The 13,706-nt window shown below is 35.4% G+C and overlaps 1 long non-coding RNA gene across 1 annotated transcript; it reads left to right on the top strand.

Annotated features, from left to right (window-relative positions):
- Positions 1-10,583: 10,583 nt before the first annotated feature.
- On the top strand, positions 10,584-13,287 carry LOC148313593 (uncharacterized). The gene is made up of 2 exons (XR_015837520.1): positions 10,584-10,766; positions 10,817-13,287. It is a non-coding gene; the product is annotated as an uncharacterized LOC148313593 (long non-coding RNA).
- The last annotated feature ends 419 nt before the right edge of the window (positions 13,288-13,706 follow it).

The raw sequence follows: 13,706 nt of genomic DNA on the forward strand, positions 1-13,706 counted from the left end.
CTAATTTCCAGAAGTACAGTGTGTGTTCACATCGACAGATGAAAATGTTTATATATAACCACTAACTGAGATTTCAGTCTATCGGTTTCGAGATGTACACGTCTCTTCGTCAGGACAATCACAACACTGGCATGCAAACAATACTACGTGAAACTACCATAGCATTAATCATCAGATAAACACGCACTTAGCTGCATGTTGTTCTACGATCATGTGCGTGTTGGTCCTCGGGTAGACTAAACACGCATGTGATTTATATTTTATGTGAGTGTGTTTAAATAGTGCTTAGGCAGTAACTATCATACGATAGATTATCAATCAAATGTGTTAACTATTTTTAACAGTTCATGTTTAAGGGAAAAAAATACAAAATTGATGAATAGATACGTCTAAAAAGTACAATACACTTACATTGTTGTTAATATCCAGTGCCGTTCAAAATACATTTTGCATTTTCTTAATTTGTCATTGGTATATTCGGGAATTTCGCAGATTATTTGGGCATAAAACATATCGCTCACTCCTTTCAAGAACGTCATAAATCAAAAATCGACAATTTTCAGTTGTGCATATTTTCGAAATGCCCAGAAAATGTACTACATCCCAGCTAAAGAGGGCAGAAAGTGATGTTTTTGCATTTTGAAGAAGGGTGTTGTTTAATTATTTTTTTAATTTGCTTAATATTTTTCAAATGGAGAAAAAAACTTCAGGTTTTACCTTAAAAGATCTGTTGGACAGTAAAAAGTTTAATAAGTGGCTTGATATTTATTTTGAATACATTGTATTATATTTTTAAACATTAAAAACGTTATCCTTAGAAATCAATTTTTTTGATTTATGACGTTATTGAAAGGAGTGAGCGATATGTATAAAAACCCTGTATACTTCTTGTAGCCATGTATTTTGTCCAAAGTGTTTACATGCCTCCGATGGTGTTTGCAGATAGCGGATGAAAGCAAAGAAACGAAATTCGTATAAAGAGGTTCTTGACAAGAACAAATAAACCATTATCTAGAGCCTCTTCACACGCACTTAATTTCTACTATTGTATTTACATTTGTAAGATCACCTCCCTAAAAAAATTAAAATATGATTAGATACAACTCAAAAAATAATATTATCACTCGATTCGGCAGACACTTTGTGGAAATTAATTTAGACTTTAGTTGGTAAAATAATAATAAAACCCTTATCCGCACCCCAATGGTGCATAGGGCACTGCGTCATATAAACGCAGTGTTATCTTGATCGTTTACACATGAAGGAAAGGTGATCAGCCCTCCGTTTCAGGTACCAGACCAGGGTAATATTGAATAAATATGACAGTGAAAAAATCACTTATATTTATTTTACCCCCCTTGGCAATCGAACCCGGGACCTCCAGAACGGTAGCCGAGCGTGCTGACCATTACACTACGGAGGCGGAGTTAGTAAAAAGCACTTTTTAAAAAATCTATTGTAACACGTATTTAGATGCATTCCGCATACGGTGTTATGCGGAACGCATCGAAAGAAGAAGATATTTTAAAAATATAAAAGTAAAATGTAAAAATAAAAATTACAGGACATAAGTAAGCAATATAAGATGTGAATTATTTATAATTATAATATGCAAAGTAAAAATTATATATATGTATATATATATATATATATATATGTATATATATATATATATATATATATATATATATATATATATATATATATATATATATATATATATATATATTATATATATATATATATATATATATATATTTATATTGAAGTTACCTGCACGTATTCTTTTGAAGCCTGAATCTATATGACTAAAAAAAAGTTAATCTTTCCATATAAATATCGACGCGATAAATAAAGATAAGATACTTACGATAACGATATTACTAGGAATTAAATGGTATGATTCTTTTTAAATTTCTACGGATAGCAACACTTATCAATATTTTTTTGTAATTTTATAATATTGAATCGATATTAATGTGTTATCGATATAATTGTAAAAAGCTAAATTCCGTTAAATCCCCTTTTTCCTCAGTTAATACGAGAATTTGATCTCAACAAAAATTAAGAAAATTATGGAAGTTTGGGTTTTCAAAAGGTTTAAAACCTGGCATTGACTGGTTTGAATGATCACTTTACACACGTGTAGCATTCCCCTCAAAAATAAAAGATTAGGTAGCATCCATAATCCATGGCATGTGTGCGTAAAACGCGCCTTGTATCATCCATCAAGAGGAATATGGAAGTCTAATGGCTAATGACATGTCATAATCTGGCTAGCTGGTCTTTGCTAGATAAAAGCTTTCTCAAACCAACATAGATGGCTGTTGTGAACTCATATGTCATAAGATTGATCATACATATCTAGAAGTTTCAAAAATTTGAGTAGTGTGGTAATCATAGGTAGAATGGTGAATGTTGACGTGTGTAAAGTGATCACTTAACCAGCCTATGACAGGTCATGCCCTGTAAATAGTTCGACTTTCTATAAAACTTAAAATAGTTCTTTTTCATCTATGTTGAAATGTTAAAAAAAAAACTATGAATAAGTGTATTTAGACACTCAAAATGTTGTGAATGAACACTCAAAGATTATAATTAAAATGTAACCTTGTTTTAAAATCACGATTTTAAAACAAAGTAACATTTTAAATTTAAATGGAAAATCACAAAGTTGGTGCTTCAAATATAAATTATACTCAAAGATTATTTTTTACTAAATTAAGATATAAATGTATCATTTCGTATTCACAATGTCGTTAAATAAAGTATACCCATCTCAAAATAATTCATAATAATCGTGAGCCAGTCTCGAGAAAATTGCAATTGGACTGAAAACATGAAAAATCGCTCCTTATAATTTTCCAGAAATGAACTATTCATCCTTGCGCAATCTGCGAGGGAAATTACACGATAATTCTAGCAATCATTTTTATCTTTCTTTGATAATAATTCTCTTGGAAAATTATTTATCAGTAGCTACAAAAGTGATAATTATTTCAAATATCATTTTAGATTTGAGGAATATTATAATATTGTAAGTTAAGTATATTTAACTGGCAAAGGAAGGATGAAAGCAGAGTGAATGCTGTTGAAATGCGCTCCATCAGACGAATGTGTGGAAAATCATTGTATGACAGAATTAAAAACGAAGATATAAGAAAGGAATGTAAGGCTGAACGAGGAATAATTGAAAAGATTAGAAAGAGCTCTTTGCGGTGGTATGGACATGTGGAGCGAATGGATAGCGAGAGAATGACTCAGAAAATATATGTGGCGAATGTGAGAGGGAAAACAGAACGTAGACGACCGAAAAAGACTTGGCACGATCAGATCAATCAGAACCTAAAATCTGGCGGTGTCAAAAGTCTGCGTAATCGGAGGGCATGTATGACTAGATGTATGGATGTGAAGGAGGCGAGGAGTGTATGTCAGGACAGAAGAGTGTGGCGTTCCATCCTCTCTGCCTACCCCTGCGGAGAAACGGCGTGATGGTAGTAGTAAGTATATTTTCAATCCATTCTTATTAGTTTTTTGTTTGTTTTTTTACAAATATTTATTTTAAAATGCTTGGATAATTTTCAGTTCCTTGGATTTAAAATAAACAATGAAGGAACTTGCGAAGGAGAGATCAGACGTCGTATAGATGACTGTGACAGTGATGTCAAATATGGACATGTTTAAGCTAGACAAAATTTGAAATGTTATTTTTTAACATCTCATCAAAGATAAAGAAGAATATGGAAGTCTGGGCATTTACGGGGCTGACGACCGTCATAGGCTGGTTTAAGTGATTACTTTACACACGTGTAACATACACCAATTCTACCCATTATTGACAACCACACTACTCAAATTCTTGGAAGTTCTATGTATATGTATGAACCAATTTTGAAGCATTATTCTTGAATCACTAGAACTTCACTAGAGACATCTAATGGTGAGGCATCCTATTTCATAGCCTATGCCTACTTGTGAGTGGATTTACTCTTTACGTTTAAAGTTACTATAATTTCATGTAATTCATGAGTGAAAATTCTAGGCAAAAACATTCGAGAAAGTGGTGTGATGATTAGTAAGTAAGTTTAGTTTTAGAAAACAAATTCCTCGGTTAGTATATGAAATAAGCGAGTAGGCTTGCGAGTCGAGTAAGGTAGAATCTTTAATTTCCCCTGTGTGTATGGTGGATTTTATTTTATTTTCGAGAAAATCTCATTTCGCGCGTTTTATTTCTGGGGCGATAAACAAAGCTACAAAAATATTACCGGCATCACTCACCGACGTATGACATGAATCCACGAGGGGTGCGTAATTCTTCAAATTCACGCTAGCTAAGGTATGTGGCGTGTGGAGAATGCCAAGCTTCTATTTATCAGCTGTCTGGCTCCGTAGCGCAGCGGTTAGCGCGTTTGTCTAACCGCTACGGATTCCCGGGAGTGCCAAAATAAGTATGAGATTGGGACACATCAAAATAAGTATGAATTGACATCCCAACATAGATGAAGAAGAATATGAAGGCCGAGCGTTTACAGGGCTTACGACCTGTCATAGGCGTTAAGTGATTATATTATTTTTGACATCTCATCAAAGATGAAGAAGAATATGGAAGTCTGGGCATTTACGGGGCTGACGACCGTCATAGGCTGGTTTAAGTGATCACTTTACACACGTGTAACATTCATCAATTCCACCCATTATTGACAATCACACTACTCAAGTTCTTGGAAGTTCTATATATAAGAACCAATTTCGAAACATTGTTCTTGAATCACTAGAACTTCACTAGAGACATCTATTGGTGAGATAAATATATGTATATATAGAACTTCCAAGAATTTGAGTAGTGTGGTTGTCAATAATAGGTAGAATTGGTGACATGTTACACGGTGGTAGAATGTTACACGTGTGTAAAGGGATCGCTTAAACCAGCCTATGGCGGTGGTCAGCCCCGTAAATGCCCAGACTTCCATTTTCTTCTTCATCTTTGATGAGATGTTAAAAATAATTTGAAAATAACTCCTGTAATTGGAGATAATCCAGATTTGTTAACAAGTATTTGGACACACTCAAAATGTCGTAAGTTAAGTGATTACTTTACAAACGTGTAACATTCACCAATTCTACCCATGATTGACCACACTAATAAAATTTATTGGAAATCCTAGATATATTGATCAATCTCGTGACGCAGTGCGTGTGGGTTCACAAACGATATATATATCGCTCACTCCTTTCAAGAACGTCATAAATCAAAAAACTCGATTTTTCAGGAGAACGTTTTTAAAGTTTAAAAATATAATACAATGTATTAAAAATAAATATCAAGCCACTTTTTGAACTTTTTACTGTGCAACAGATCTTTTTAGGTAAAACCTGTAGGTTTTTTCTCCATTTGAAAAATATTAAGTATATTTAAAAAATAATTAAACAATACCTTTTCTTTAAAATGAAAAAACACCACTTTTTGCCCTGTAGCGGGTAAATATTAAGTTAAAAATATGCCTCTTTTGCTGGGATGTAGTACATTTTCTGGGCATTCCGAAAACATGCACAATTGAAAATTGACGATTTTTGATTTATGACGTTCTTGAAAGGAGTGAGCGATATGTTAGAATGAGGAAAGCTTGTAGTGGTTGAAAAAAAAACAAAAGTATCCAATTATACATAATACAGATTGGTGTGGCGTTCTATTATCTCTGCCACCCCTGTGGGAGAATAACGTGGTGCTAAGTTAGTTTAAAGAAAAAATGCTTTGAAAATTTTTTATATTTTTTTTCTAGCATTTTGACAATAAATATTTTTATCCCCAACTATGTACATACTTGATTAATCTTGGTATGCTAATCCTTTTACTCGCTCAATGGTGTATAGGGCACTGCATCGATGCGATGCAGTGCCCTGTACACCATTGCAGTGTTATCATCATCGTTAATTATTTTACATGAAGGCAAGGTCATCCAGTAAATGGCGATATTAGATACACATTAGAGCGAAAAATCACTGAAATTCTTCTTCATCTATGTTGAGATGCCAAAACGCCACGAACATTATTTTAAAAGGGTTAAAAGAAATAGATATACAAGTGAGGAAGTAAGCGTCTTAGAAATTTTACGATGAAATTTAATTAAGAATAGACGAAACGGAAAGAAAACTGATTATTCTGGGTAACTTTTTTTAAATTTTCCGTAAGAAAAAAAAGTACCTATCTATTAAAGATCAGTTTCCACATAGGGCTGTTCAAATACTTCACGCTTAATGGAACACTTCAAGATAATAAATTAACAGAAGTACAGTAAAACCTCGCTATAACGGACATCCATTTAACGAACATCGGATATAACGGACAAAAAATGCGGTCAAATGTAAAACATTAAAAACGTTATGTTAATATTATTTCATTTCCTCGTTCATTCTAACCCTTATCCACATCCAATGGTGCATAGGGCACTGCATCCTATTGACGCAGTGTTATCTTGATCGTTACTTACATGAAGGCAAGGTGTTCACTCTTGCGCTTCTGGGACTAGTCCAGGGTAATATCAAATAAATGAAAGAGTATAAAACAACTAATTTTTCTTTTCAAACCCCCTGGGAATCAAACCTGGGACCTCCAGCACGGTAGCTAAACAGGCTAACCAATACACCACGGATGCAGACTTGGTTAATATTATCCAATAGATGCTTTAAATTCAAGTGTCGTCGCATGTAAACAGTTTTTATCGGTCATGATAATCACGTCATACGTCTAGCACAAGAATGCTGTCTTGCTCGTAGACTACACCTAGCCGAAGCAACAACAATACTGCTAAAAATTAAGTTATCAGTGATAAGATCACATCTCGACGATCTAATAACAATTATTGACTTTTCGTCGGATAAAAAAGTTCAACTATATTATCCGCATTTTCCTGATTTTGGAGAGTTGATTATTATTCTTCTTCTTTTTCTTTTTTTAGGACTATGTCTTGTCATTCTCCGGTTAACTCCTTGGAGGTGAAAGACCAGCTATCTCTCCATCGTTTAGGTGGTCTTCCTGGGGGTCTGATCCCGCTTATGCTGCTGTCCGCTGCTATCCTCACCACTCTATCTGAACTCGAGAGTTGATTATAAATAAATAAAAAAGTGCAAACAAAACTTGATTCCTTTTTCAAATCAGGATTACCGAATGCAAGCGCGTCGATATCATACAGCAGCGTCACTTCACGACGAGTGTCCGAAAATAATTAAAAAATAATTTTGTTTGTTTTGTATTGTTTTTTTTTTAAGTTTCATGATTTATTTTAACCTTTTTTTCTTATATAACGGACTCTTGGCTTTAACGTACATCTTCTGCCCCTCATTAGTTCGTTATATCGAGGTTTTACTGTAAGAGAAAATATATTAGGTATATACGCTAGATGAAATGAGAACGAACGGAGGGTGACTGAATGTTAGAATGGGTTAGGTGCCTAAATGAAATATTTAATATTAATCTCGATGCTCTCCGAATAGATAGGCAGAGATAAAAGAACGCCAGTAAGACAGTTTGTACCTAGAACATGAGTAAATTCACAAGTAAAAATCATATTCTTCTTCATCTTTGTTGCGATGTCAAAATCTATAAAATGCAACTACACAAGATCCACAAGCCTCTGGGACTCTTTTTCGCCTTGAAATTTTCACTCAAGAATTACATGAAATTAAAGTTTCACTCATAAGTAAAATCATATACTTACCTATTTAGCTTCATTGCTAACTTAAAATCATTGAATTGTAAATATAAACTCACGTCTTTAAGGTCCAATATTCGAATAAATCACATTTTAATTTTCTTCAAACCCAGGAAACATTTGACGTAATGGATCTTTGTCAGACGGGAGGAATATCTAATTTAACATACACAACATATAAAGGATGGCATAAGACTCGTTTTGTGTTTAAAACAGCCGATAAAATTAATATTTTCATTCATAATTTTCTTTTGGAAAATTCGCCTTCGAAAAAACGTTATTTTCGTATGTTGGCAATGAATGACGTCTCAGAAACGATGCAGTTATTTTAATGTTGGTGTCATTGCTAAATTATTGGCGGCTCTTTTTGTTGATGTCTATGGTCCATCTCCCCCCCCCCCTCCCCTTATATTTGTACAATACAAATGGTAGTGTAGTGGTAAACAAACAATCCATATTACTACTATTACAGCTCTATAAACCGTAGACAATATACCATATGACGTCATAAAACGTTCGATGACGGAAATTTGACGTATGCGAACGCACGTTTTTCGTTTTATAAAAATATCTAACGTTAAAACCTTCATATTTCCCTTATTTCTCTTCACATTTCAATGAGAATGCTACCGATAGTCTTGTGATTTTTCATTTTATTTTTTTAGCCAACAATCACACATCGTGATATTTATCCATTTTTTTCTTAAAACACCGTTTTTGTATTGAAAAAATAAGTTGTCTTCTACAAGTGTTTTTTCATTTAATGTTCTGGTTCCAACCCTTATGTATGGAAGCGAAGCATGGAGTTGGCAAAAGAAGGATGAAAGCAGACTGAATGCAGTCGAAATGCGATCCCTCAGACGAATGTGTGGCAAAACGATGTTTGATAGATGTTCGAATGATGAAATAAGGAAAGAATGTAAGGCTGAGAGATAAGCATTATCGATAAAATTAAGAAAGGTGTGTTGAGATGGTTTGGACATGTGGAGCGTATGAGTGAAGAAAGAACGGTTAAACAAATTTATGGGGCGAATGTAGTTGGAAAAAGAAGCAGAGGACGACCGAGGAAAACTTGGCACAATCAGGTATGTCAAATACTTGAAAGCGGCCGGGTCAGGAGTCGTAATAATCGTCGGGTATGTATGAGGAGATGCATGAATGTAGAAGAGGCAAAGAATGTTTGCAAAGACAGAATGGTGTGGCGTTCGATTCTCTCTGCCTACCCCTGCGGGGAAGCGGCGTGATGGTTAGTTAGTTAGTTAGTTAGTTTGTTATTCCACAAATAAAAAAAGTGCCAAATCAATAAATAAAATTTCGTAGGTTTAAAAAATCAAAGGTTTCAAGTTATGTATAAGTTGAATTTCATTTTTTAAGAAAATGTTTAAAGATTTGTGAATTTTACTAGGATACAAAGTAACATAGCAGGTGGAACTGTCTTGAGGGAACATTACTTTAGTGTACAATACCTCATTAGCTCTAACTAGAATTTACTTCGCTACTCTGTCTTCATATAGGGAGACAGATACTACATGGGTCGTCAGGGTGGGTCCTGTCTAACTACACAAATGTTTTTATTTAGTTAACCCTTTGACCACCTTTTGTCCGCCTCCGTAGTGTAATGGTTAGCACGCTCGGCTACCGTTCTGGAGGTCCCGGGTTCGATTCCCAAGGGGGGTTAAATAAATATAAGTGATTTTTTCATTGTAATATTTATTCAATATTACCATGGACTGGTGCCTGAAGCAGAGGGCTGATCACCTTTCCTTCACTTGTAAACGATCAAGATAACACTGCGTTTATTTGACACAGTGCCCTATGCACCATTGGGGTGTGGATAAGGGTTTTATAACCCTTTGACTACCAAAATCCGATATGTTCGATTTCGGTACTCTAGCGAGAACTATTATACAATATAACATATCATCGTAAAATACCGGATCCGTCGGATCTGATGTCATTTTGGACGGCATGTTTTTGTTTTTGTTTTTAATTAACTAACGTCCAAGTGACTCTGAAATCTAGCTACGGCTTATGCAACACCGTTTATCATGTCCCTACTCAGGTTTCAACTTTATAAGTTTCATAGCCTATGCCTACTTGTGAGTGGATTTACTCTTTATGTTTAAAGTTACTATAATTTCATGTAATTCATGAGTGAAAATTCTAGGCAAAAACACTCGCGTGGACAGCATGTCAAGGATTCCTACAGGGTTATGCAAATTTTTCAATTAATATTATGTTTTATTACTTTACATTTTTCCGTGTTTTCTTAATCGTTTTTAAGCCTTGTTAACCTTAATCCCATATCCCAAAATGAGAAAAGGAAATTACTCATCGGGAATATTATACATGTGATTTAGGTATGTAATTAGTTTAAAATAAATAAATAAATTAATAAAAATATTATTAATTGAATAATTCTGTAATTTATATTTCAATCAATAATTTTGTGATTTTTCATTCTGTAATTAAAATGTAACTTTGTTTTAAAATCACTATAAATATATTATTATAACTTAATTATAATGTCTACCGGTTTCGAAGGTAACCGGTTCTTTATCAAGACTGATTAATACTTGATAAAGAAGCGGAACTTCTCAGCATTTGCTCATTGCTGGGAGCAAACCACGTAAAACTCCTCAGGAGAAGGTGGACTGTCATCAACAGAGCTTCCATTCCACTAGAAGAGGGTCGGGCATTGTGTCCCAGCTTGGTTTATGGTACCTATGTCCTTCAGTATTTTTATCATGTGCGATGCCACTCCTCGTGACAGTTCCTTATCAAATACCATGGATCCACTCATGCTACAATGTCGGGGTGACTACAAGGGTCCATATATTCGATGGAGTGCTTTTACACTGCAGCCGATCCACCTTTTTTCTTTTTTAGGATCATAGGGAAGAAAGGAAGAGGAGGAGAAATGAAATAAATTCCATGTAGTCGAGTTTCTCATATGCTTTATTTCAGATTAAGGAAAAGCACAAATGAAGTTGTATCACTACACAGTAGTGAAATAAAGGTTTTTTTTTAATGAAATTTCAAGTATTAAAAAAGGAAGTTTATATGAACAAAATTTGTAACAGGTTTTTTCTCCAGCATTTAAAAAGAGTTACACAATATCGACCAAATAAAATATATAGGACACAATAATAAGCACATAAAGTAAAGGACTTCCAAAATGATGTATCATTACATTAAGTAAACAAAATTAACTTTATTTAATTCAAAACATTTTAATAACATTCAAGTTGTTTAACCTCCTCTACTCGCACCACACCCGACTGCGGAAAGTTATAAAAATAACAATAGTTGTAAGTTGCGAGTATAAATGTATTGGAAAAATAAATACATGAGACGCTTAGTATCAAAGAGTAATAATTGTTGGTAATTTGTAGAGCATAAGTCCATTATTGGTAAGGTGAAATATTTCTGACAACTTGACCTACGACTCCAAGTGTATGCGGGGAATGTTAATACATAGCCCTAACCATAAGATGGACTTTTCCATATGGTCTATTTCGGAGGCCAAAGTATAGACAGAAGAACTTTCTTCACGACAATGGCCACAATGACTTAAACCAAATGGAATCAATAAGGAGTCGTGGATCAACAGAATGCCTCTGCATATCACTTCAAAATGTGAGGTGTAACCTATACCCAGATGCTATTCTCTCTCCTAAAGGAGCATTCCTATCCAATCAAACAAAATCACTCCGGAAGGAGTCAACCTTTCTATCCAAAAATCCCCAATCTAAGGTGTCACCCCATCGTGGAGATGCGTGGCTAACGGGTAGGTTAGTCATTAACGTAGGTGCGAACCAGCGAATCAGCGATGATATCAGGCCACCTCGGGGTGATTCCACAGCCTTACCTCTACATACGGGGCTCTGTAGGGGCGGACTGCTATTTCCCTCGCTTCTCGCTAGACCAAAAATGAAAAAAGTAATTATAAAAACAAAAGAATTGGCTCTGGAGGATGTATCTGGCGCCGCCTCGGAGAAGACGACAGATGTGGAGATGGACAGCAAAACAGACGGATACAGAAGATGTACCGGGTACCTCCGCATCCTTAGTTGAAGGAGACATAGTCACTTGACAACTCGCTGCAACCGGAAGGTAAGAGGCTCAACAGGCCCTACCTAACGGGAGCAGCAAAAAGGCGACTCGGGGCAGGAGGCGAGAGGAGGCAATGACTCTCTGCAGAAAGCCTGTTGTATCCGCTTCGGAGAGCCATCCCAAGGAGAATAGGGCAAGCAAAGAGGGCCGCTCTCCATGGAAAAGTCTCCGATGAAAGTAACAACCTCGGAAGGCATAGAGACACAGGTCCCAGCTTCAGACATGGCCCGCTCTATAAAAAGAAGGCATTCAGGACATACAAAAGAACGTGAACAATAGAGAAATGAAACATTGCAGATTCATTTCTTAAAAAGGTGGAAGAGATCTCGGGCAGTGGAAAGGGCCTGAGATTTCGGGGAACTCACTTTCGGGCAGCGAGGCCGGTTGTGATCTGTTGCAACGAGCGCGGCAGATCATAACTGTTAGCTGCGTTGAAGGTTTGAGGCAATATGAGGGAGCACGTCTTCCAACTATAGATGAACGAGACACGCCCAAACCCATTATCGGAACAGCGCGGATTCCGGGTTCAATTTGGTATAAACCATCGGATGTTTCAACAAAATTTTTCAGTAAAACCCATGTAACATATTTTTATTAAGTTAAAAAAATTCTCAGTTTCATTTCTAAACTACAATGGCCACTATATTTCCCGGATTTAAACCCGATGGATTTTTCCTAACGGTCCATTCCGGAGGCCAAAGTATCAACAAAAAAACTATGGGACAGTCGACTCCTTAAAGGTTTTTCTTCCTGAGAACGGGATATAACACCATGAAACAACATTCGTGCAGCATTAGAAGACGTACAACCAAATTCATTATTCTGAATTACATGTTGCTGCCCGCTTGAGAGCCCTGTCATTCTAACAGCGTCTGATTACCATTTGTTTCGGTCTCTGAAACTCTATCTTGCGACAGCATGAAATAGTGACTCAGTCGGAAAATATTTTGAAATAGAGGCACTAATGCATACTAGGATCTCATTTGACATTTTTGGCATATCTTATACGTGGAAACTTTCCAAGAAATCATTAATCTTTTATAAATTTAAGTTGTGAATGGGCTTCCGCACTTCAGGAAAAGAAAGGTGATTAGTATAAAACTCCTCAATTCAACTGATAAAGAGTGTTGATTATACAATCAGCGTTACGGATGTGAATTCTGATTCACAAAAGAAGTTCACCCCTAAAAGATATTTTTTTTGCCAATATTCAGTATAATATACTGTTCGTCTAAATGAGTGTCGCAAATGCGAAGGTTTGATTACTAAATTCCTCGCTTCGGCTTCGGTCAGAGAACTCTGTTTGTAATTTCCAAACTCGAGTTTTTCGTTAAAATTCTCTGAAAAGTGGGTCACAGCCGATATGAAGATGGACCATTTTTATTTTTAATAAAAACTTTTGTTTTAAATAAAAGTTTTTATTTTTAATAAAAACTTTTATTTTAAATAAAATTAAAAGTTGGTTAGAGGACGCAGATAAAGAATTAAAAATAAGTATGCATCAGCTTTGCGCTTCTTCATCATCTGGAGGAAGAAATTTTTTTTCAAAGGAAACAATCAAATTTACGATGAAAGAAACTGGCAAGTTTTCAAAGAAGTATCGCCACTTTTTCCAAATGGGTGACTACCATTTTTTACCACTTTTGTTGATGGCGAAAAAAGGTAGAATTTTTTTGAGAATTCCAATCGCATGAAATCGTGGGTTGACCCTGGCGAACCTGCGATATCATCCATCAGACCGGATCGCTTCGGAAAACAAACGCTGTGTGTTTGGTGAGATCAGAGGAGTATTGTCTAGGGAGAAATTGTCAATGCTCATAGCTACCGTAGACAATTGGTCAAATTCAACCGAGCTCTGCACGACAAAAGGCCCAATTACCA

This window comes from Brachycentrus maculatus, unplaced genomic scaffold (assembly GCF_059751285.1).
Source record: "Brachycentrus maculatus isolate JH-2025_06_01 unplaced genomic scaffold, ASM5975128v1 h1tg000007l, whole genome shotgun sequence".
In the NCBI taxonomy this organism is placed as follows: domain Eukaryota; kingdom Metazoa; phylum Arthropoda; class Insecta; order Trichoptera; family Brachycentridae; genus Brachycentrus; species Brachycentrus maculatus.